The following is a 27,467-nucleotide window of genomic DNA, read 5'->3' on the forward strand; positions in this document are numbered from 1 at the left end:
TTTCTAATAGGTTTTTTTTTCAGAGAAAAATATGCATATAAATACTTCTAGAGTTATGGTTCCAGTACATCCTTAGCCTGCACTACGCGTTAATTAGGCTTTTGAAGAAGGCTTAATCTGTAACAAGCTTCCTTAAGTAGGATAGAAAAATACTTATGACTTCCAGGTTGGGTCATCTGTACAGATATCAGCCTTCAGGAAAATGTTTCTTAGGATATATTTCTCTTCATTCTGCCTTAAACACTTTGAGGTGGAAGACATTAAATGGGATGCAGACGAATCATTGGACAAGATGTCAACAGATTCTTTGTGTTGCTTCAATAAATAAAAGAGAGGGATCTGGGGTGGGGATAAGAGTGTGTAGTAAAATTTCAGTTCAATAGAGTCACCCATATGCCTCTTTTTGATCAAAAAAATATACTTTGATTCTTGGTTGATAGAAAATTTTGCATATCACTGGAAGAGGGTATTGTGCCATTTTGCACTGTAAAATGTATCCGGGTAACCTAAGGCTAGCTATTATAAATCATAAAGAAAGTCAGGTTTATTGAATATCAGATTTCCATTAAATCACATTCATACACAAAGAGACAGTTCAAATTGTAACTGAAGTTGTCAGCTTTCATTCATCTTATAGAGGATTATTCCAGCTGCACATTATTCATTCTTTTGTACTTTGAGTCAATTTATCTGAGTCTGCTTGGTGTAAGAAGATGAAACAGGACAGGCTGAGATTTTCTTTTAATTATAACAAAAGTCGTAGGTTTTTTTTTTCTAATCACAAAACAATATTTTTTTTTCTCATTCAAAAATAAGTAAAATATAATTCCATTTTATGTTTCACCTGTAATCCATATAAAGACAGTCAATAAAAGTGATGTACCATAACAAATTAAAATGAAGAAAATGTCAGCTCTCAAGGAACTGTCTGAAAAGTAAATTATTTTTAAGTTGAGAAATGTCTAGTAAGGCATAGTGAGAATTATGAAACTGAATGATCCCTAGTGATTAATACCAGTCAACTTTTATTCTGGTAAAGGCAGCCTTTCTGTGAAGTAAATAAAATAACTTGGAAATTTCTGTGAAAAAATTGTTAAAGTTTCTAAAAATCAGTCTTAAAAAAGTAGATGAAGAAAATGTTTTTTTTTTTTTTTACATTTTCAGCAATTTCTAAATTAGATAATTATTATAAGCCTCATAAGAATTGCATTTAATGTTGCCATTAAAAGACATGCTATTCTGAACCATTCAAATTAGAAAGCATTTGGACATACAGCATGAGGTCTATGTTTTATCTCAATTAGTCCAACCATAAAATATCATGCAACAGAATAACTGAATTAGAAACTTACTATGAAAGAGAAAAAAAAAAAACATTAGGAAGGATATGAACAAATATTTTCTACAAGAACAAGAGGAAGATGGCTTCTCAGACCTAAGACCATCAAAGGGAAATGATCTTGGCAACTTTTAAGCCTGCTAAAATCTTTCTGTGACCTTGATCATATTTGAAATGAGGAGCCCACAAGAGATTTGGCATATAACCAGCAGGTGAACTATTACTCCCTATGTAGTCATTAAAATGATGATAAAGAAAGTTCACAAAAGATTAATGCATTTAAAATTTAATGCAAACCATAACGTAAGGTATAGTTCTGTTCTAGAATAGAAGCTTTCTATTAAGTTTGTGTGCCATTATCTAAAGTGAGGTACATAACCTCTACACTGGCTTGCAAAATACATGACTAAATCAGAGTTTTTTTCTTTTGTCTCTATCTGATCATCCAACTCCAGTCCAATACTGAGTTTGGGGAGATCAACAAAATATTGGGAAATTATAGGATGCTTTGAGTTGGGGTGTTAAGGGAAAAGGTGGATAATCAGACCGTTGAGAGAACAAAATAGGTTTCCTCTAGGGATTGAGGGGTGCAGAGGATTGTCCTGAGTGACACCTGAGGAGTCCAAAAGTGCAACTAGTTGTACTGATACCACACTGTCAGAGACATGGCTGACTGAGGGTGGAAAGGATGTGGTTTGGGGGTTGTTTCAGCTTCTGTTCCAGAAGCCCACTCACCTGAATGGGCAAAATGATGCCAATAGACATAAACTGGAGGTGCATCTAAATGACTAAGGTTAGAAAAAGAAGACGTGTATAAATTTGAGGCACAGTTAACCTCATCAAAAGAATTTCATTGAAAGATCTTCTATAATAGGGACAAATTACTTTAAAAAAATTCAAATGTCTAATAAACATGCCAGCCTCCTCCATCACAATGGTCCCACAAAACTTCTGTGAGTACATACTGAATGAGCAATTCCATTAGTTCTCAGTAAACCTTCCATCTTTGGCTTGCCTTGAGGTCGAGGAAATGTATTCTTCTAGGAGGAGAGGGGAGTGACCAGGAATTATTATTAATAAACAAAGCTTTAGAACCTATGTGTTTTTTTATCAGTAAAATGTTAATTTTCCTTCATATAATCCTTAAGGCAAGCAGTGGTCTATGATAAAATATATATATATATATTTTATATATTTTATATATATATATATATTTATATATATTTATATATATATATATATATATTTCATGCCAATCTCCTCATCTCCCTCAGGCTCCTAAAATCCTAAAATATATATATTAGCTTTCCTGCTAGATATTTAGTACCTATTATCCTCAGCTAATTAAGCCCCCATAAAAAAATTCTTGAGCAGGAAAATTGTTTTATATGTGCACACACATGCTAGTGCACACGAACACACACATACTTCTTATTATAATATATTCCCATGAGACATATTTTATTTTTGGTCTCTTTCCCTATATTACCAGGCTCATGGCATACTCAATAAATGCCTGTTGAATGAAGTTAGCCAAGGTTTGCTCCTAAAACATTCTCAACTAAATTAGGAACAATATAAGAAAACCCACAACTTTTATCAATATTATTACTAATACAGTTAGGAATTTACGACAAATGTAACTAAATGAGAGAAAGGCAGAGCACATCTCTATTTCTAGCTTCCTATTTATATTTTAATGGCAAAATGGCACACATTTAATTTTGCCAATTATATGTATACATACTTAGAAAAAACAAAGGAATCAACTAAAATATGAGAAATAAAAAAACTCATCAAGGTGATGGATTAAAAAAAGATATGAATGTATAGTTTATAAATATAAATATAAATAAATATGAATATATATATATATATATTAATCCTGTTACTGGGACACCTGGGTGGCTCAGTTGGTTAGGTTTCTGACTTTGGCTCAGTTCATGATCTCAGAGTCCTGGAATTGAGCCGGATGTTGGGCTCCCTGCTCAGCTTACCTCTATCCTACTGCTCCTCCACCCTTCTCAGTTCTCTCTCTTAAGTAAATAAATAAAATCTTTTTAAAAATCTTGTTATAAATAACATCGGCATTCAAAAATAAACTACGTAGTTAGCCTTCTTAGTAGTAAACAGCACAAGAACCAGGACATCACTGGGCTCCCCTGACCCCCTCTTCTCCCCTTCATGCCAATCTCCTCATCTCCCTCAGGCTCCTAAAATCAGTGAATTCATCTCCAGGATCTTGCAGGTACCTATCCTTCTGTTACAAAGGTGCTTTATATTTCCTTTCATCCATTCACCCATTTCATTGAGTTAGTATCTGCTTAACTTTCACATTTCAAGGAGGGCTTTCCTGATTCTCTTTAGCCAGATCAAGTTAAATGTTGGATGTTTTTTTTTGTTGTTGTCCTTATTGTTTTTCTCAACATGAGAATTCCTTTCATATTAATGGGTCTTCACATTCGTTATGGAATGTAAATTTGCATTTATGTGATTATTTGACCAGGTTATCTCTACAACTGGAAGTGGACCACAAGGACTGGAACTATCTGTAAGTAAACAAATGAGAGCCCAGGGCTTAGCATAGCACCTACTGTATACTGCACAATAGAGATTTAATAAATATTGGGAGAATGAATGAACACATGAACTGATACCAATGAATAAATAAATGAATCAATGACAAACAATAGTAGATAGAAGACCAGGAGTGAGAGTCCATCCAGAGCATCAAGAATACCAACTGAGACAGAAAGGGTACATCAGTGGTCACATGGGAGGATCATTAGTTCCATACCCTGGCTAGGAATATACATGGCTTGAATGGCCACCAAGTCTATGACCTATAAAATTTTATTTTATTTTTTTTAAGATTTTTTAAAATTTATTTGTTCATAGAGACAGAGAGAGAGAGAGAGAGCAGAGACACAGGTAGAGGGAAAAGCAGGCATCATACAGAGAGCCTGACATGGGACTCAATCCAGGGTCTCCAGGATCACGCCCTGGGCTGCAGGCAGTGCTAAACCACTGTGCCACCCAGGCTGCCCAAAATTTTAAACATTTAAGCCAACTTTCATGTGAAATATTTCTATTAATCCAAAATGAAAATGATACAAAAGATTTACTGTGAAAAGCCAACCAAAAGGAAAACAAGCATAGTACTTGGATGTTTTCATTTCTGCACTGCATGAGAACTGAGTATCTTTGTCTTTCAAAAAAAATTTATTGGAGTTCAATTTGCGAACATATAGCATAACACCCAGTGCTCATCTCACCAAGTGTCTCCCTCAGTGCCCATCACCCAGTCACCCCAACCCCCCGCCCACCTTCCCTTCCAGTACCCCTTGTCCATTTCCCAGAGTTAGGTGTCTCTCATGTTTTGTCTCCCTCACTGATATTTACACTCATTTTCTCTCCTTTCCCTTTATTCCGTTTCACTAATTTTTATATTCCCCAAATGAATGAGACCATATAATGTTTGTCCTTCTCCGATTGACTTATTTCACTCAGCATAATACCCTCCAGATCCCTCCACATCGAAGCAAATGGTGGGTATTTGTCGTTTCTAATGGCTGAGGAATATTCCATTGTATACATAGACCACATCTTCTTTATCCATCATCTATTGATAGACACCGAGGCTCCCCCCACAGTGTGGCTATTGTGGACATTGCTGCTAGAAACATCGGGGGGCAGGTGTCCCGGCGTTTCATTGCATCTGTATCTTTGGGGTAAATCCCCAGCAGTGCAATTGCTGGGTCTTAGGGCAGGTCTATTTTTAACTCTTTGAGGAACCTCCCCACAGTTTTCCAGAGTGGCTGCACCAGTTCCCATTCCCACCAACAGTGCAAGAGGGTTCCCCTTTCTCCACATCCCCTCCAACATTTGTGGTTTCTTGTCTTGTTAATTTTCCCCATTCTCACTGGTGTGAGGTGGTCTTCTTTCTCTGTAGCCCCTTTGGTCTCCCGCTTTCTCCAGGAACCTTGCTCAATACACAGGACACAGTCCTCTTCCTTTTATCCAGTTTCTCTGCCTTTGCTGTAGTCCTCAGCCCAGAGACACAGAGGTGGGGCAAGGGGATAGAAATGCTACAGAGGGAAGGCAGAAGAGGTGACAGTGGGGCAGAGAAACACTCAGATTTTATTTGACCATAAGCCTGCCCCTGCTCACCCCAACCACACACATAGGCACACAGTACGTACATCAAGTACTTTGTACCCTAATACTGATGCCACCATCCCCTTTCATTCAGAGCCATTTCTGGAAGGCCCTTTCTAGACCAAGCCTTGTACCAGATACAGGGCATTCTGCAGTGAATGTCATAGTGAATCCTGCTCCAGTGGTCCTTACAGTCAATGGGGGAATGGACAGTAACTCAAGGAAAAAAAAATTGTGTCATTGCAAATCATGGTCATTGTGAAGACAAAAAGATGAAACTTAAGCACTGAGGAAGAATTACTATAGACGAGTTTTAAAAAGCCACTTTAAGGGCAGCCTGGGTGGCTCAGCGGTTTAGCGCCGCCTTTGGTCCAGGACATGATCCTGGAGACCCAGGATAGAGTCCTGCATCGAGCTCCCTGCATGGAACCCGCCCCTCTCTCTGCCTGTGTCTCTGCCTCTCTCTGTGTGTGTCTCTCATGAATAAATAAAATCTTAAGAAAAATAAAAAGCCACTTTAACAAGATGAGAGAAGGATGGAAAGGAGCCCCAATTTGGGGAGGACTGGGGGAAAAGCCCAAGCAAGTGAAGGGAACAACAAGGGTGCAATCTCTGAGACAGACTTTTCAAGATATAAAAAGGCCTATGCCCCTTACCTGGAATAGAATCAGTGAAAGGGATATGAGGGGGAGCTGTACTTGGAAGGCTAGGCAAGGGGCTTCATAGGCCATGGATAGGAGTCTGGTAGCCACTGGAGGGTTCTGAGCCAAGCAGTGACATGATTAGATAGGTGTTTTAGAGTAACCCCCTGACTGCCTTTTTGGAGATGGGTGCAGAAGAAACCCAGACAAGGAGACAGTGGCTGGGAGCATAGTGAGGTGTCCAGGGTAAATATGTCAGTGACATGCGTGGAGAGAGGCACTGGCCATGGAGCAATGCAGAAACACTCCAGTAAGGCACGAGTGGTTAGGCCCCAAGCTGTGCACTATAGCCCTCTGCAAAGGAGAAAGAGCCTCTTTTGATGAACATTCACTTTCCCCCCCCTGCTTCAAAATGAACATTTTGTACATTTTTTGTTAAAACAAAAGAGTGAGGCACTTAAAAATGGATTGGAACTGATTGGAGGCTCTGTGTATAAGGGTCAGGGAGCTCTACTCACTGGAGGCCGTGATCGTGGAGTCACAGGAGGTAAACTGGCTTTCTTATAGTGGATTATCTTAAGGCTACTGTCTACAGGTCTTTTCTCTTGACCTAGTTTTTTCCCCCTTTTTTCTCAATGGAGAAATTCTTTTTCATATTCTCCTTCCTAATCCTTTTGCACTTAAGTGTTTTATTTTATAGCACCAATCAATGTCAGCTTATCTTATTCCTTTTTTTTTCTTTGTTTACTAATGTTTTCTCAGTTGACTGTGAGCAGTAATTCTCTAGTTCAAGATGTATCTCTAATGCCTGGCACAGAGCTTGACATATAGTAATCACCTTATAGCAAATAAATTGATGATGAATGACTAAATGATATAATTCATCACATAAAAATTGCACTTTAATATATTTAACTTCCACCCTAATGTTTCACTTATGTTTCTGCATTTTTGTTATTATGGAAAACATTTTGAGGATCTGCTAAGATTTATTTTTTTCCCTTTGTATCCACAATTAAATATTCTTTTTTTTAAAGAAAGATTTTATTTATTTATTCATGAGAGACACAGAGAGAGAGAGAGAGGCAGAGACGCAGGCAGAGGGAGAAGCAGGCTCCATGCAGGGAGCCAACATGGGATTTGATCCCGGGTCTCCAGGATCATGCCCTGGACTGAAGGCGGCGCTAAATCGCTGAGCCACCCGGGCTGCCTTGTATCCACAATTAAATATTCTTAATACATTTTTAAAATTTGTTCATTGCTAATTCAATACTTGTTTTTAAGATTTTTATTTATTTTTTTGTTTTGTTTTTAAGATTTTTAATAGCGATTTCTCAGAAGCCTCAATAACATGGAGTACAATGTTTTAATTTTTTGACAATTTGGAAGATTAAAAAAATGCCACCATACTATTTTTAATTATCTGGTTGCTAGTAAATACGATTTTTGTCTGTTTTGTTTTGTTTGTTTGTCTATGACCACTATCAAACTCTTAATGAATTGAGTTTTATGGGCTTTGTTGATCTTTTCTGTTAGGACACAAATACTGATTTATCAAATTATTTTATGAATTGATAATGTATACTCTTTGTATATATGTGGAAAGTAATTTAGAGTTGTGATAAAATTCTGATTTTTAAGGTGACTTTAGGTGACAAAAATTGCAAATTTTTGGCAGTCAAGTCATATTTTGGCTTTTAGTATTCTAAAAAGGATTTTGTTACTCCTATGTTTATTTTTTTAAAAGATTTTATTTATTCATTCATGAGAGACACGGTGAGAGAGGCAGAGGCATAGGCAGAGGGAGAAGCAGGCTCCCCATGGAAAGCCCAGTGTGGGACTCATGATCCCGGGACCCCAGGATCATGACCTGAGCCAAAGGCAGACACTCAACCACTGAGCCACCCAGGCACCCCTGTTACTACTACCTTTCTTATTTCTTAAGAAGATTATTAATTAATTAATTAATTAATTAATAAGTTTATATGGAGAAAGCATGAGTCGAGGGAAGAGCCGAGAGAGGAGAGAGAGAATCTTAACCAGGCTCTATGCCCAGCATAGAAATCAAGAGTCAGATGCTTAGCCCTGAGCCGCCTAGGTGCCCCACCACTATTTTTAGAGATCACTTATAATTCTCATTAGGTACATCTTTTCTTTAACCCTTAAATATTTAATCAAATTTACAACTGCTTATTACATTGTGTGTTTGGATTCTTAGATTAATCTATAACTTGTAACACAAGAAACACAAAAATGCACCAAAGTGAACTCTGGGTGTACTTTATAGTTTTATTTACCTTCATTAAGCTAATCTGTTTTTAATCATTCTATTAAGATTTCAAGATGATATTTTAAGTTGCAGTCATCTTTCAGTGCAGCAAACCCCATGTGTTTTTGCATAGATTACTTTTGGGGAACTTAATATGACACATTATTACTTCTATCGATAACACATTTTTTTGGAATGAGTGGTTAACATACTCCCCACTGTTCTGTTCATTTTAGATTATGTCCTACATTAATGTGCATTCAAATTTAAAATTAACTCTGACTGGTTGACTCTTTCTGTCTTTGCCTTTCTGATTAGCTTTTTCCATACTTTTTTTTTTTTTTTCTGTCCTCATAGCACTGAACACCACATAGACAGTACAATCATTTGTTGGCTTGTTGACTTGTCTATTCTACTGTAGACTTGGGTGTGTTTTACATTTTCTCTAGTTCTGGAGTAGATATTGAGTTGGTTCCATTGATTTCCTCCCAACTAAATTTGTAATTTGATGATCTCCTTTTTTGTATCATAATCATTCTTCTAAATCAATTCTGTAGCCCTAAATTTGGGATACATATCCTCCATTTCTGAAAAGGAATTTGTTCATGTGGAATTTGGATGAAACTATATTAATGTTTTAGGGAACAAGTTGGGCATTAATTATGCAGGAAGTCAATATGTAATATGCTGCCAGGGACAACTTCTCAAAGCAGGCCCACTCGAGTATTCAAAAGGAAAGTCTATGGATGCAACATAGCTCCTGGATCTTGGCTGCACTCTGTTTAGTGATGTTGAAGTGAAAACAGAAGTTCGCCAAGACCTAGATTTTCTTCCCAAGATCTATCATGTATATGGTAGACCTCTCCCATCCATGTATATTCTTTTTTCTTCTCTGATCTTGGGAATCATGTTTCATCTTGGCAATATGGCTTAAAAGTGTGTTACTTTTAAAAAAAATTCACGTGTTTCTATAACCACTTTTTTTGTTGTTGTTGGTGTATGATGCCTTTGGCTTCTCTTAGGGTTTAATGATATGGAAATACAAAAGTTTCAGAAAGAATTATTCAATTCATGTTTTTCTTTTTGAATTTTTCTTTCTGTGCACTGTCCTACTTGAGGTAATATATGCAGAATGCCTCCACGATTGATTAGAAGAATGCATAAGTATAGTAAGAAATCTTGAGAATAAAATCATATTACTCAATCCTTCAAAATATTATCCATTCAAAGCAATTAGTGAATCCCAAGCAATCTCTGTGTGTGTACGTGTGTGCAAAACATAGCTGGCAAAACCCACACAAAGCCTGCCCTTGTGAAATTCACATTCTAGCAGAATTTGAGCTGTTGTAGGATTTGTTGTCCTTGTTCAGCCACCACCACCACAAAACAACCACAAAACAAGTGTTTACTTGTTAAGTTACTAATGTTCAAGTGAATTAAAAGTACTTTCCTTATGAAGGTCAAATGTAGGATGGAAAAGACAATGAATAGTTTTTTCTACTACAGAACAGATGAAAGCTATAGAAGAGGTGCAGCAAGGGACAGAGAAGAGCAACGCTTAAATTAGCCAAGAAAATGACCCAGGAAAGCTTCCCCAGAAGAAGTGACATTAAGATGCACTTTCCAGAATATATACTTCTTATTTCTGGAATGAGAGTTAAAGAAAGCAATTCTACACGTGAGGAAAGGCGTATCATCATGGGACAGAATGGCCCATATAAAGCCACAGAGATCATTATGGTAGATGGGAATAAAGTGTGCACCTGTTTCTCTAAGTAATCCTCCTGTTATCTCCCTTAATAATGTACCCCCTACACTTGTGCTTCTCAAAGTTTGCAGCAATTTTTTTATTTTGTATCTATAACAAACTCAAAAGTAATTTTTTAATCTTTTTAAACAAAATCATTATTTTAGAAAAATATTTTTAGTAAATAATAACCCCTAAGAATTTGGAAAGCTCAAATAAGAGAGAAATATTGGGGGTCTTTTGGGGGTCAACAATATGTACATATTTTTGTAAGCAATTCCAAATATCTACATTTTGGGGATTTTTTTTGTGTGTTTATATTTTGCAAATGACTGAGAAACTTGCATTTTCATTTGTAAGCCAGACACATTAAAAACTATCTAAAAAAGAGTTTTTCTCCAGTTGAAGGAAGTGGTGAAAGATATTCCAAGAGAAAGAAGCAGCAGAATTGTAGAGATTGAAATTGCTTAGCTATTTGAAGACTGTCAACTAATCCAGTGTCATTGAAATATTGGGTGGGTGTAGGAAGTAGTCAGGCATCTGGAAAGAGAAATTGAGAGCAGATTGTAAAGGGACATTTTTGGCACACTATTATATTTATTCTATAGCTAAAATCTGGGGAAATTAAAACTTTAAAGTAGTGAGAGTCCAAGTTAGGACTACTCTCCTAGAAATATGCATTTGAAGCACAAATAAAATAAAATATTTGAGCTTATGTTTATCCAGCTCCAAGGTAACAACCTTGAGAATAGATGTACTAAGGAATTATACATCTATTCTGATATTCATTCTGATCGATAGTAGCTGTAAGTGTATAAACCTCTTGACTCTGTTTAACAATTGGGACTGCTACATGTGGCAATCAGGTCCAATGATTATTAGTATACCCACTAATGGTATAGACCCAATGATTTATTTTGGTTATTTTATTATCCTGAAATGAAATCTGTAGATAGCATAACCTACCTCAATATACAGTAGTTTAAAATGAAGCAATGTCTCAAATACACAGTACACACAGACTATTGTAAGCATGGGATGGGGTGAGGATTATTACACATATGGGACAGAAGTCAATGAAAGAGTATCTGAGATCCAATTTCAAGAATATGCATCCAGACATTATTCACAATCAGAATTACTGGGCAACATTATTTTTAAAAACTTGCATATTGGGATCCCTGGGTGGTGCAGCGGTTTGGTGCCTGCCTTTGGCCCAGGGCACGATCCTGGAGACCCGGGATCGAATCCCACATCGGGCTCCCGGTGCATGGAGCCTGCTTCTCCCTCTGCCTCTCTCTCTCTCTCTCTGTGACTATCATAAGTAAATAATAAAAAAAAAGTTTGCATATTGAAAAAGTAGAATTAAAACTTATCCATGAATAAAATCCAAAAAATGTATATATGCACTTCAACAAAACTAATTTATTAATTGGACCCTGAAATTAAGCCAAGTAAAGTTGGCAATAAATCCTTAAACAAATTTTATTTGAATATCATTATGTTTATACACATACATAGAAGGAATAATATGAATTTTTTTTATCCAGAGTGGTGATATCAGAATAATATTCTGGATTTTTTTACACTTTCTGATGCTCTATAAGTAAAAAAAAAAAAAAAAAAAAAAGATTTATAATGTAATTTCTAAATCATATTAGAGTAGAAGCTATTATACAAGTGACAGGAAACATCCCTAATGTATAAGAAATGGGAGAAAAACACATTCATTTCTTAAGTTGATAATTCATTTTGAGATTCTTGGCTTAAATTGCAGATATCAATTATCTTTAGATTGATGGAACAGAAAAATATAGAAGAAAAGCAGGGTTTGTTACAGAATAGAAGCAATGTTTTAGCAAAATGTAAGTGAAACAAATGACATTATATTTATAAAAGACTGTTTTTATAGGTATTTGATTTGATTAAAATATTTATATTTGAAAGTTGCCATCTAAATAAAGTGATTCAAAGAAAATATTATTAAAATAGGATAAGTGTGGGATTATTAGGTAATTTTATTTCCTGCTCAAGTAACAGGATGAAAAAGTTTATAAGAAACATTGAGGAAAGCCAGCAGTTACTCAGTGTTCATCAAGGAAGTGCAATTAGGAATAATGGGAAGAAATTTAGGAGAAGTGCAATTAAGGCCAAGACTATGTTGTTGAGAACTACTGAATAAGGAATCTGTATTCCTCGTTGAAAAAGAAGAAACTTCCTCTCAAGAGGCAAATAATATGGCAGAGGAGACATTACACTGAAGGGCTTATTAGAAATAGTTTTTCTCTACTTGCAGAGAAAAAGACTCAATGGTCTGATTCCCACACTTATCCCTTATATTCAGTGAACCTAGACTCATAAGGTCTGATTTACCATTTGCCTAAAGATTCAAAGAAGTGAAAGAATTCTCAGAACTGCCATGATCAAGGATGATTACTTTCCCCCTCAATGTCTACATCTGCCATTTGATAAATCACAAAATTACTTAAACACTTATTTAATTATTATGTCTGAATATGAGAATACCTAAACCCATGGTCTGAAAAAAAGTCATAAGTTGAAAATAAATGCAATGAGTTCGGAAATTTAGCTAGTTAGGTTGTCTCTTTTGTTAATTGCCGAGCCTTATGCATTCTAGAATATTACTGAGAAATTAAAATTTTAAAAAGGATGCTCCAGAAAGACTATTTTGCCTTAGGCTGCTTTGTCGACTTGTGGTGGTTACAAGGGAAGCTGTCTTTAAATTTCGAAGTGAGCCCTGGGTGTTATACCACAGGTTGGCAAATCAAACTCCAATTAAAAAAATATACAAAAAAATATATAAAATAAATTGTGAAGTGAGCAGCCCTGAAAATCAGTCAAACCTGGTATGAAAGAGCAGTAAGATGAAAATAAATACTTCTTTTTAAGTGAGATAGTAATGTTTTTCTTGCTAGATCATCTGCGTGGTAGTTTTTCTGTTAGTTGGAATCTATGACAACCTGATACATTTGTTTTGCTATTTCCAAGCAACCACTATATAAATGTAGAGAACACAAACTTCTTTTTTAAAAACTTGCCCAAAGTCACAAATTTTCCAAAAATTCACTTAAAAACTTAAAGAAAGACAAAGCAGGCCTATTACATAAAGATAAAAATCCATCTCATCAAATTGGTTCATGACATCTAGGAGTTAAAATTAAGATATGAAACAGTATTAAGCCGATTCTGTTTTTTCAAACCAAGGTTGGCAACACCACAGAAAAATATTTTAAATGCTTTAATATTCTGCATTTCTTTGTATGAAGAATAATAATAGCATGCCCTTGAACATTTGATTAAAGATAATAAGATGCTGCTAGTATGCAATTTCAGTGATCTTATTTGTGCGTTTGATTTTGGTTTTGGGTTAAGATAAGATGGAGGCCAACTAATCTTATTTTAATTGTATCAAGTTAATTAAGATAGATAGTTTGAGATGAAAACATATTTAAAACCCTAGTCTTAATTTATTCGTGGGCAGGAATTACAGGACTTCCTAAAAGGAGAAGCTGAATATCATAATCATTAGATTTAAGGATGATGAAAGTAAGGCCTAATTGCAAAGATGTTAACTATGTTCAGAAAAATAAAATAAAGATTTGAACAGTAGTAAAACGTGTTTCTCTCTTTTTCCTGAAGTATAATTATCATCAAGAACAAATGAAACTGCTTCTGGGGGCACCTGGATGGCTCAGGTCAGGATCCTAGGGTCCTGGGATTGAGTCCCTCACCCAGCTCCCTGCTCAGCAGGAGCCTGCTTCTCCCTCCCCCCCCCTGCTCGTGTTCCTTTATTGCTATCTTTCTCAAATAAACAAATAACATCTTTCTTTTTTTAAAAAAAGAAACTGCTTCTTATAACTAACATCAACTTTTCCCAGATCCTTATTGATAAAATCTCATCATACAAATTAAGAATTAAAAAAAATGACAGAAAGTTTACATGGAGTAAATTCTAAATATTTCTGAGTAAATGAATGGGGAGATGGCACAACTAGAAAGGACATTTATGTTCCAGGGAATACCATTAACACCAAGACAGAGGGTGGACTGTATGGAAAATGGGAATATATTCTATTAACATTCCTTTAGGATTATTATAGAGGATAAGATGAACATTTTTGAGAAAGGGAGAAGAAAGAAAGAAAGAAAGAAAGAAAGAAAGAAAGAAAGAAAGAAAGAAAGAAAGAAAGAAGAAGAAAGAAAGAAAGAGAAAGAAAGAAAGAAAGAAAGAAAGAAAGAAAGAAAGAAAGAAAGAAAGAAAGAAAGAAAGAAAGAAAGAAAGAAAGAAAGAAAGAAAAAGAAAGAAAGAAAGAAGGGAAGGAAGGAAAGAAGAAAGAAAGGAAAGAAGGAGAAGGAGGGAGGAAGGAAGGAAAGAAGAAAGGAAGGGTGGAAGGAAAAAAAGGAAGGGAGACGATAAATGAGCTTGGTTTCTAAATAACTGTCTTCTTCATTCTGTATAAACCTGGAAGAGACCCGGGAACCTGGGTGGCTCAGTTAAGTTGGATTCTTGATTTTGGCTCAGACCATGATCTCAGGGCCATGAGATGGAGCCTGATTCAGGTGCCGCACAGAGCGTGGAGTCTGCTTCAGATTCTTTCTCTCTCCCTCTACTTACCTCCCCATCCACCCCCACACTCCTACTCACATACACACTCTCTCAAAATAAATAAATAAATTTTAAAAAACTCCAAAAAAAAAAAAAAACAACAACAAAAAAATCCCACTGGGTGTCTATCAAGATTTGTGCAGATTAATGCTAAAAACAAAACAAAACAGAGGTTTTGGATACATTAACCTGACAACAGATGGCAGGAAGGATTGGGATGAGCAGTGCTAGAAAAATACAAAACATCGTCATATATGAAAAGCATAGAAAGCTTGAGAAAGGTAGGATCTGTAAAATTGTTTAAGACCCTGCTTGTGTCAGACTCATGTTTACTACTCTCTGCTGCAAGTGACAAAAGGCCCTCATATACTTCCCCTAAATGACAAAAGAGATTTGTTGGCTCACATAAGTGCACGGTCCACAGTTATTGCCAAATTCAAACAGGGTTTGGTGATGGGTTCAAACAACATCATTATGATGTTTCTAGCCCTACTTTCTGCTGCATTTTTAATAAAGTTGGCTTATTTTCAGATTATAATTAGTCACCCCCCGCCAGTAGCTCCAGGCTCACATAATTCTTATCTACTCCACGCACATTAGAAAGAAAAGGTTTTTTTTGTCCTGTTTTTCCTGTTTTTTTTTCTTTTCTTTTCTTTTCTTTCCTTTTTTTTTTTTTTTTTTTTAGCGCACTCTTCAGCATCGCCTAAGCTTGCATCCACTTGATAAAAATACTCTTCCTTGGAGTAACTTCTATAGCCTAGAAGATAGAATCACACTGATCGGCTATCAGGAGTCTTGTGATCCTTTCTTAAGTAACTGGAGTGGAACCAATTCAGAAAGAAAAACGAGGCAGGGAAAAAGAGAGAAAATTTCCAAGGGAAAAATTCAATATTATAGTTTAGGGGCAGCTGGGTGGCTCAGCGGTTGAGCGTCTGCCTTCAGTTCAGGTCGTGATCCCGGGGTCCCAGGATCTAGTCTCACATTGGGGTCCCTGCATGGAGCCTGCTTCTCCCTCTGCCTGTGTCGCTGCCTCTCTCATGAATAAATAAATAAAATCCCCCCAAAATATTAGAATTTATAAGTGTTGGTGGAGAATGGTAGATGGAGAAGAAAGTATATATGTATTTTTCAGAAATGTCATGGTAGATGAAAGGGAAAACAAACCTAGTCTTTTCCTTTCCTTACATTTTTTTCACAGAAACATTGAGGAAAGAAATTGCAGATATCAATTATCTTTAGATTGATGGAACAGAAAAATACAGAAGAAAAGTTCATTAACATGTCATCCAGTCTTTACCTTCCCTTCCGTCTGTTCAGTTTTTCTCAGCAAGCCACTCTACATTGTTACAGCGGAATGACTCTCTTGGAAGACACCTCAACCCTCACGATCTTTATCCTCTAACAGTCCGTCCACTCAACACTCTCTGATCAAACCAACTCCGTGTCTTGTCCTCTCCCTCTGCGGTGAGGAGTATCAGTGAAGGTCATGCCATTGTGCCCTTGCCTAGGACCCAGGAATGAGAACATTGGAGGAGCCAATGGAATAAATTTTGTTCCTTATCAATTTTTTAAAAGTCCTAAGTCTTCTCCACTCTAAATAGCTCTAGACTTTTCTATCAATCGGTGACTGAGTTCCCTGTTACACAAATGAAATTGGGCCCGTCAAACAGAAGCACACTCTTAATTTTCCACCTTTCCTTCTTGCTTTGGGTGTTGAGCACCTCCCATTCTCCAGGAAGTTGGCACAAACATTTATAGACCCCAGACAAAAGTAATTTAAGTGCTTTAGGAGAGACACAAAAAGGTAATCCCAGTTCATGTCATATATGTGTCATGTTAGGGGTACACCAAAATGCACCAGAGGCTTTTTCTAACTTTGATTCACAGGAACACACTTGACCTAAATTTTAATGGCAAACTTGAGTTATACTGATTAATACCAAGTGGTAAGTACATCCAGACAGAAAGGTCAGCCTGATTGGCTTTCAACAAATACGACAGATTCCTGAGGATTGTGAACATCTCCTTAACCAAAGGCAGGATGTTTAAAGAACTAAGAGGTGGCCACAAATGTGTGAGGATAAATAGCAACAAAAATCCTTGAGGAAATCAAGAGAATTCTTTTCTTCTAGAAAAGAAAAAAGGAAATATAGAAGACTCAAATAAGTAAACAATAAAATGTCTCTGAGTTCACTTACATGGAGCCATTGATTGCTTTGGCAATGAAGTGCCTACGAGGACACGATAACACAAGCCGGATCATCTGGGACGAGGAAAGTGCCAGATAAGGGTGTATTTGCAACAAGAGCCATGAACTCTCTTAAGAAGCTTGGTTGATCAAATAGGAATCAGGTTAAAACGGTCGCTATATGGGAAATGTAATGGGATATATTTGTCTCCTTCCGTCCCCTTAATTATGGACCCACATCTTCCTCCCACCTACGTGGTTCTGGTACATTGGTCATATGGGTGACAGAGTAGTCCAAGCAAGCCAGTTAGGATATCCTTTAAGGGTAATCCTTATAGGCTCTTCGGGTAGATTGATTTTTCTCCTACGAAATTAGCTAGTAGAAGAACCATGAATCTCTGAGTCTTCCAAAATTCATCTTTCCTACCATCAGGGGGGAGACTGCAGATTTAAAGAAACACATACATAATGAAGGTTGAGAGATAGAAATGAACAATCCATGGCTAATAGCAGGATTGGGGTACTGACATCTAGCAGAGCCCAAATGCAGAGCAATCTCTAGATTGCTGTCTGGGAACCAAAGCATTCACATTGGGATTCAGCAAGCTGGGGGTTGTATCCCTTTGCATGGAACGAAAACGATTCCTGATAAAAATAAAAATTTACATTCCAAAGAAAATTTTATTAGAAGCTTAAGAAGAATATCTGTCCTCTGCAAGGCTATATCCTTTACTTTTGCTAAAACTACTTTTTCTCATTCTCCCTTCCCAGTCTTCCCAGAGTCTGATTCATTAGTGTTTTTTTTCCCTTCTGTTCCTTAAAAAAAAAAAAAAAAAAAAAAAAACTTTTGTTACAGTTTTATTGAAATATAATGGCATATAAAAGGAACAAAATATAAAATTATAACTCAATAACGTACCACAATGTGAACACCCAGGTGATCCTTTCTTCTACAGAAAGCTACCATTATACTGATCTTCTAACTATATGTTTTATTTTGCTTCTTTTTGAACTCTTTATGAAAAGATTTATGGAAATTCTACACTATGCATTTTTTTTTTATCTTTATGTGTTAGCTATTAGTGAGCCAGATATCTGAGATACTCACTTCACAGTTTCCGTGTAATGTAGTTGGGATAATTCTGGCCAATGAGCCGTAATCAGATCATCGCTTCTGATCTCAGTCTTTAAATTGACAACATAAGATATACCAGGGCTCTCTTTTGCCCTGGACTATAAAGATTCACGTAGCAAGCTCGAGAAATAAACTTCTGGCAAACCACTGGCTTTAACACTATTTGTTATTTCGGTGAAAGATGCTTTATCCAACAGAAACTTCAATATCTTTGCATCTGGCCACACCAGTTGTGCTTAAGTAATGTTTGCGTGCTATGTCTCTTTCCACACTTTTCTTTTCAGTCTTGTACTCTGCTATTTTATGTTCCATCTATAAGGAAAATATTAGTAGGTTCATGTTGTATGTCCAATCTGAAAACTTGTTTTTCTCTTTTGTTTGGCACAGATAGTCTATTTCATTTGAGGAAAATAATGTTTTACTTAGCTTTGAAAAGAATAATTTTGTTTCCTAATTGTTTCCTTGAATTAGTATGTTTTTATAAATTCTAACATTTTGCCTTTCTTTTTGATTATATTTTACTATTTTGTGTTACTATTAGCTTGATAATTTGCATTTTTTAAATCCAGATAACCAAGTACTTTTTTAAAATTATAGTTGACAATGTTATGTTAGTTTCAGGTGTGCAACATGATGACTCAACAGTCTTGTACATTATGCTAAGCCGACCCTGGTAAGTGTAGTGACCGTCTGTCACCCTACAACATTATTACAATATCATGGACTGTATGCCCTATGCTGTACTTTTCATCCCTGTGACTTACTTATTTTATAGCTGGAAGTTGGTACATAATTTACAGTTTTTGAAAATAGCTTTTTAGTGAAGGCCTTAGTCTCTATATAGTCCTTTGAATTATAAAAGATTACTATAAATTAATGAGTTTCTATGAGAAGTGCTTTTTCTTTCTTTCTTTCTTTCTTTCTTCTTTCTTTCTTTCTTTCTTTCTTTTATTTTTTTTATTTTTTTGTATTGAAGGGCACTGGCAAGTCTGATGCTGATGAAATATTTCAATTTTCTTTTTAGAAAATCTCTTCATGGGCAGCCCAGGTGGCCCAGCGGTTTGGGGCCGCCTTCAGCCCAGGGCCTGATCCAGGAGACCAAGGATCGAGTCCCACGTCGGGCTCCCTGAATGGAGCCTGCTTCTGCTTCTCCCTCTGCCTGTGTCTTTGCTTCTCTCTCTCTCTCTCTCTCTCTCTCTCTCTCTGTTTGTGTGTGTGTTTCTCAAGAATAAATAAATAAAATATTTATAAAAAAAGGAAATATCTTCATTTCCTATTCATTCTTAAGGAATATTTACACAGAATATGGAATCCTATGTCAGTAATTACTTTCTCTTAGTATTTTAAAGATACTATTCTATCGTCTTCATTTCCAGTGTTCCTTTTGAAGGATCAGCTGTCAGTTAAATAAAATTATTTTTTTCTCTGATTTCAATATTTTTATTTTTCATGTGGCTATACAAAATTGTACTATTATAAGATAGAGGATAAGTAGGTAAATAACTTTAGGATTATAGGATTTTATAAATCTATGTCCTGATTTATTTCACTGGTAATAGAAAATTCTCCAAAATTACCTCTTAAATATAGTTTCTACTCCATTTCCATATGTTTCTGTGTTCTACATCATGTTCTTTTATCATGCTTTTTATGTATTCTTTTCTAATAGTATTACAATCTCTCTGCTATTGCTTCTCCTATCTTCCAGCTTCTGTATAAATCTCTATATAGAATTGTATTCATTGAACACATGTGACATTGCTATTTTAACATTCATGCCTTACATTCCATTTTAAAATTTATTCTCAAGAATGTTTTTATTTCCCATTGTTTCTCTTGATTTTTTAAGGTCAGATTTATTAAGATATCATTTATGTATATCATACTTTCCAAATAAGTGCACCATAGGGTTATATGTTTTACTTTCTCTTGGATAACTATTTAGAAGTAATCTCTATAATGTAATATAAAGTGTAGGTTTAACTTTATGTGCAACTCTCTAAATATGTAATAGTGTGGCTATTACATTTCTGCACACCCATGAGCAAAGAATGAGAATTCTAGGTGACCCCCAAAGCCAATATTTGGTATTAAATTTTTTAATTTAACCAGTATTGAAAGGTATTAATCTTTCCATTTTTAAATGATTGAAGAGCAAAACAAAATGAATTTTGATAGGTTTCAATGTAACTTTTTTTTCTTTTATTGCTTCTATATTTTGTGTCCAGTTTAGGAATCTTGGCTTTTCTCAAGTATTGAAAGGTTTTCTTCTCCTGCTTTGCATCTTCCTCAAAAGTTTTATAGTTTTAGCTTTTATGTTTTGGCAATTATTTATTTTCAATTTAACAGTTGTAGATTATGTAGAAACAGTTGAAGTCCTTTTTTATATAGATATCCAATTGTCTCAGTACTTATTTGCTTATTTATTTATTTAAATTTTAATTAATTAGCCAACATATAGTACATCATTATTTTCAGATGTAGATTTAGCATATAACACCCAGTGCCCTCCTTAATGTCCATCACCCAGTTACCCCACCTCCCCACCCACCTGCCCTCAGCAACTGTTTCTTTCCCATAGTTAAGAACCTCTCATGGTTTGTCTCCCTCTCTGATTTCTTTCCTTTCAGTACCGTCTTTGGAAAAACCTTTCTGTCTGTATTGAAGTACCTTGACGCATGTTGAAAATCAACTGAAGATATACGTGTGAGTCCCTTTCTGGATTTTATATTGTTTCATTTACCAACATATTCATCTTTTGCCAATATCACATTGTTTTGATCATTAAAGCTTTTAGGGTAAGCATGAAACCCAGTAGAATGAATTCTCTAACATTGTTGCTCTTTCTAAGATTTCCTTTGGCTATTCTAGTACCTTTGCTTTTCCATGTAATTTTTTTCCCTAAGGTATCTTGTAAGTTTCTCTAGATCAACCAGGTATGATCATAAATAGGATTGTGTTGAGTATGAGAAGACTTGGAAGTCTTGATATTATTAAGACTGCTGATGTGTGGACATGGGATAGCTTTCCATGCATTTAAGACTTAAAATTTATTTCTGTGACATTTTAGTTTTCACTCTACAGATAATGATTCAAACATTCGTCATAAAAAAAATTATCTGGGATAATTTTTTTTTCCCAGAGGACCCAGTTTCGAATTATAGGTTCTTAGGAAAATTATCTTATTGAATCTAATATATGGATATACTAAATAAAATATTTATTGTGAAAGTTTGAAAATTAAACAAAATTAAAATACAGAGTTCAGTGTGGGTTTTTTTTTTGTCTGACAGAAATGAATTTGAAAAAATAACAAATGTTAAAATAATAACGTTTTAAAAATAAAGAATAAAACCTCTTCTATCCTATCTCTAACATTATACTTCTTCCTCCACGGGCCATTTATCCTCATAAAAGATGAGTAGCCCCTATAACCAAGGACATCTTCTTAAACTCTAATTTTATTAAGTTTCTCATTTTATATGAAACTTTATCAGTATCTTATTTTCAACAAACTGTATTGGCTGATAATCTTAAAAATTTAGGACTTTAGATATAACCTAGCAAACCATTATAAAACAGAAAAAATAAGTAAAAAAATACATTTAGACGAAGTTAAATTTGTATGTGAGAGTAAAACCTTACATTGAAAGTGATTAAGGTTTAGCAACCACAAATATGTACCTCAAAGTAAAATTTAAATATAGTACATCTTGGGGTGCCTGGGTGGCTCAATCAGTTAAGGGTCTGATTCTTAATTTTGGCTCAGGTCACGATCTCAGGTTTGTGAGATTGGAGCCTCATTTTGGGCTCAGTGCTGGGCATGGAGCCAGCTTGGGATTCTTTCTCTTTCTCCTTCTCCCTTCCTCCCCACAACTCTTAAAAAAATAAAGAAATAAAATAAGTAACAATAATATATCTTAATAACCTGCAATAATATTGCACATAACATTTCCAGAAATATCTTATATATTTTCTTAAGAAATTTAGATGACAGTAAGATTATAAGCTTTGGAAAAATACCTCATGATATAAAATTAGCTGTAAAAATAGAAGGCAGTATCAAAGATTCATGTAAAGAGTTTGTATAAAATATTTACATGAAATTTGTTAATAGATAAAAATAATATTGCTAAATTTATATATATAGTTTTATACACAGAACTGATATAGATGGGACTATCTAAATACAAAATTGTCATATGCATTTGTCCTATAAATATGTTTCTCTAAAAGTTTAAATAATCTATCTCAAAACTTTTAAAAAATTATTTTATCAGGAAAATGCAAAACAACTATCTTCAGTTGAGGTCATCATTTATTCCAGAACATATATATGAAGTAAATTTCTGTAGTAGATACAACAGCACATTTAAAACGTCTCAGATTTGCTTAATAATGTTTGAAAACTATACTGGAATTTTAACAATTATATGTTTGTTTTTAAATAGGTTAACAATTCTCATAATAACCAACTTGAATATTTTTTTTCTCTGCATAACTAAAATTGTGAAAGAGGAAAGATAATGTAGCTATTTGATTAAGAATTCCTAAGCAGACAATTCATCAAGAGCTATTACTGTCCTAGACATGAAGGGATGATATATTAACAATCTTATTGTTGTAAATTATAGTGGGCAAGTCATATATTAGTCTTTCAACTGATATTCAATTTTTGGTGAAAAAATTTCCTTCTATTTCTTCAAATTACTTAAGAGATAAATCTTTTATGGAGTGGGGGTCTATCAAATCTATGATTTTAAATAAATGCCAAAAGGTAAGAGAAATAGTACTTTTCTAGAAGGAAAGTATTTTCAGAGCAAAATATTCTCAGGGCTGTGGCTATATTTGTTCCATTTTGGGTCTCATTATGGAATTTATGACTTCTCTCTTCAGGAGGTCAAATGCCCTCTAACACATCAGAATTAATCAGATGTACATGTTTGATTAGCTTCACTGCCATAGCTGCAGGCCATCTACCTCGTCACCACATAGCCATGGAAATGCAGGTATCATACAGTTTGTCCTTTAATTCTTTCTGTGCTGTGACCTCGCTTTTGCCTTTTGGGGAGCCTAAAATAGTAACGCTCCTGCCTGAGGATTCTAAAATAGCAACACATTTCTTCCACAATGGGTGTGGTATTATTTCATTACAAATCATTTTAATATGACTCATTTTTTTCATGTGTAATTGTCCTGCTGGCTTTCAAATACTTATTTTAAATGTACCAAATTATATTTATAACTAAGGAATTGCAAAAAAAAAAGTTTTTAAATATCCTTATGCTTTTTTTGAGCTGATGATTTTACGTGACAAACTATGACATAAATGTCTCTCATTTTTATATTTTAGGAGGATTTCTATTTTGGTTAGATCATGATTACAGTTCACATGCATTTTACATTGCATCTCTATTTTGTGAGAGTTATAATTTTACTGTTCACATTTTACTAGGTTTTCTTTCTGTTTATCTATGTGTTCACTGTCCTTGGATATATATTACTGCTGACTGATTTTTTTTCCTTATGTCAGTAATTTCATTTTTATGACTTAAAAGGTGTCATTCACTTTAGTGTTTGGGTCTTCGTGGACTTTGTGTATTACTTTTAACACTAGATGATGAAAAATCTCTGGGATATCATTATGTCTGTATTCCAAGACGTCTATTTCTTACTAAAAAAAAAAAAAATCAATTCTGTTTTTGTTAATCCATAACCAACAGTACAGAGAAGAGTCATACAGATGTCTAACAATAACAGATGAATGGATTATTACAATTTTGATTCCAATCACATATTTCACGAATCCTTTTGTTTTTCTGAGATATTTGGCCAGCATGTAATATTTATGTGGCAGCTTGGGAAGCTTTCATTTAAAAATATTTACACATGGCAAATGTGCATTGTTAACTATTTAGAAATAAATAAATACATGTTAAATAGGGCAGCATAATTATTTTACATATGCATGTTAATTAGCTGTAGGTATTCATAAAATTCATGAAAAGTTTTATTTTTTTACTATTTTATTTATATTTGAGAGAGAAATGACTGAGAGAGCAGAGATAGAGCCCACATGCATGCCTTAGTGGGGAGCAGTAGAAGGAGAGGAAGAAGCAGATTCACTGCTCAGCAAGGAGTCTGATGCCCAGTTAGATCCGAGAACTCTGAGATCATGACCTGAGCCAAAGACAGATGCTTAACTGGCTGAGCCACCCAGGCACCCCTATGTAAAGTTTTAATGAAGAATCTAGAACTAGTTTAGAGATTGTTTCACAGGAGATTCTTGTAAGTATCAGAAAAAAATGCAAAATGTCAAAAATTTGCTAAATAGAATTTTGAATTTCTATCATATTACTGCCTCCCAGTAGTCACAACATTTTGAAATAATTGAATATTTTATTGTAGTAGCCAAATTATCACTTTAAACATAACCTACAGAGAAATACTATATGTAGTAATTGTCTCTTATATTAGTTAATATTGCCAAACACCATAGTAGTATTTTAATGAAGAATGTCCTAGAAAAAGTTTGGAAAATGAATCCAAATCTTTCTTTTCCTCTAAACAGAAGACTCAAGGATTATTTTTAACACAGTAAAAATAATATCATCTTACCTCATCCCTTTGGCTCAAGAGAAACACTCCTGGAAGAGACTTCAATTTCTTATATAACTGAAGAAAAGATATTTTATTCAAATCAAATTTTAACTATATGCATAATACTTTTAAGGGTGATTATTAATATGAATTATTTAGGGTTGATGATCAAAGTCAATTGTAATTAATTATCTTATATATTTCACACACACTCACACACATATATACTATAATTTAAAAAATGGAAAAAGTCCTATAAAAGACCTAGTCTAATGTTTATTTACATATAAGAAAGGCAATAAACAAGTCACATTTATAAGACACTGAGTTAATTAATGGTACAAGACTGCTGGAAACAGATCTCTTAATTTCTAATCGAAGAAAGGAAATTAGGTGTTGTGGAAACTGAATATAGAATGTGCAAAAGAGGAGCACCTGGGGGGCTCAGTCAGTTAAGTGTCCAACTCTTGGTTTCAGCTCAGGTCGTGATCTCAGGGATGTGAGATTAAGCCCATGATCGGGCCCTAAGCTGAGTGTGGAGCCTGCTTAAGATTCTTTCCCTCCCTCTGCCCCTCCTCCCAATTTATACTCCCTCTCTCTAAAGCAAATAGATAAATCTTTTAAAAAAAAAAAATATGTAAAGATAGTAGGTAGGAAAGATAAAGATGAGTCATAAAATCATGTGGAGCCCAGAAAGTCTCCAAGACCCACTGGTTGGGAGTGTGGTGGACGAAATCGCACACACTTTGCCTCATAAGAAGAAAAAAAAAAAGCTCAATCTCAAAGTTTCAAATTTGACAATATCACATCCTGATTTCAGGGTCCTGGGATCAAGTCTTGAATCTGGCTCCTCGATAATAAGGGACACTGCTTCAGGATTCTCTCTCTCTCTCTGCTCCCCACCTTTCTTGCTCATGCACTCTCTAAAATAATTAAATTTTAAAATAAAAAAAAAAAGGTAGAAATAGCCAATGGGTTTCTAACAGAAGTAATTGGCAAACAAATGAAAGAGGCAGAAAACACGGGACAAAGTCTTAAGAGTAAAATGACTTTTAGGAATTTCTGTTTGAGCAAAAGAAGGAAAATATACATTGCAAGTATGAAATAAATTAAATTTAAATTTAAATTTAAATAGGTATTAAAGTCAGACACAGATGTTAGGAATGATACCTGCTGAATATTAATATGAAGGTGTCACTTGGGGTCTCAAAAGTAGTGCTTTTTTAAAGGAAAGAGAAGAAAAAGCAGGGTAAGCAGGTCATCTCATCATAGGTAGGCCTACACGCAGAGAGGGATACTAATATCTGTATCATCTATATCTGTCTGTATCTATCTATCAATCCAGCTGGCTAGCTGGCCTAGCAATCCTTTGGCTAGGTATTATTAGAGCATGTGCTTTTTCCAAAAAAAAAAAAAAAATTATAACAGTAAATGAAGCCATGCTGTTCACCCATGAGGCATCATATAAAAAAATATATATATATGCCTTGGGTGAAGAGCTGACAGCCTGGGTGGCTCAGTCAGTTAAGCATCTGCCTTCGGCTCAGGTCATGAACCTGGGGTCCTAGAATCAAGCCCTAGATTGGGTTCCCTGCTTAGGAGCCTGCTTCTCCCTCTCTTCCCTGCTTGTGCTCTTTCCTGCTATCTCTATCTCTCTAAGACAAATAAATAAATAAAATCTTTAAAAAATATGCCTCATCCAGAATAACATTTGTATCTGCAAAATACCCACATTGAAAACTATTGTGTCCCTAGAATCAGAAATGAAGGGCTTGTCAAGAGTTTATTTTAGCATAGGTACTGCTAAAAAGAGCTTCATATAACTTTAAAATAATGCATAATATGCTAACCTTAGCTATACACATTTTTCTCATTTCTTTGAATGTGCTAGAATGTCCAAGAATCTAAGTCTCTAGAAGCCTCCTCCCTAGAAACAATTTGTATTGCTTAATTTTGGTATTCTTATGTATCTGAACAATTAATCTTTTCCTAATTAGACTTCCCCAAGGAAATTTTATCTCATGAATCAGATAAAAACACATTCTATTCATTACATGACATTTATAATCAACATAGTAACCTTGGAAATCTCTCTAATTACACAATTTAGATCTGCTTAGAGTAACAAAAATTAAAGCTGAATAGGCATTTAAACTGGTTTAACTACACTTCTATTTATAAATGACAATTATAAGGAACTGTTGAAGTCAATATAGTAACATTTTGGGGACATGTGGTGAAATGGGTAAAGGAGACCAAAGGGTACAGTTATAAAATTTGAAATTTATATAAATATTGAACCAAACTATGAAAACCAAACACATTGGGGTGCCTGGGTGGCTTAGTCAGTTAAGTGTTAGACTCTTCGTTTAGGCTCAGGTCATGACCTCAGTGTCTTAAGATCAAATCCCACATGGAGCTCCCTGCACAACAGAAAGTCTACTTGAGATTCTCTCTCCTCCCTCTGCCTCTTCCTCAACTTGTGCGTGCTCTTTCTCTCTCTCTCTCTTTAAAATAAACATACAGATCTTTAAAAAAAATAGAAAACCAAAACATATTTTAATAAAACTGTACCCTGTTAATATTAATCTATAGGATTAATAGAGATTATTGCACCAACAGTATTGTATTGTTCAATGTTAAGAAATGGTACCCAGAGGTTCTGTAACATCTGTCCTTTGAGAGTTAAAACTTAAATTAAAAGCAAACAAAATGGCTTTTAAATGTATCAGATCATACTCTGCCCCTATATTAATTTATTGA

The sequence above is a fragment of the Vulpes lagopus genome, chromosome 3 (genome assembly GCF_018345385.1).
Source record: "Vulpes lagopus strain Blue_001 chromosome 3, ASM1834538v1, whole genome shotgun sequence".
Lineage (NCBI taxonomy): Eukaryota > Metazoa > Chordata > Mammalia > Carnivora > Canidae > Vulpes > Vulpes lagopus.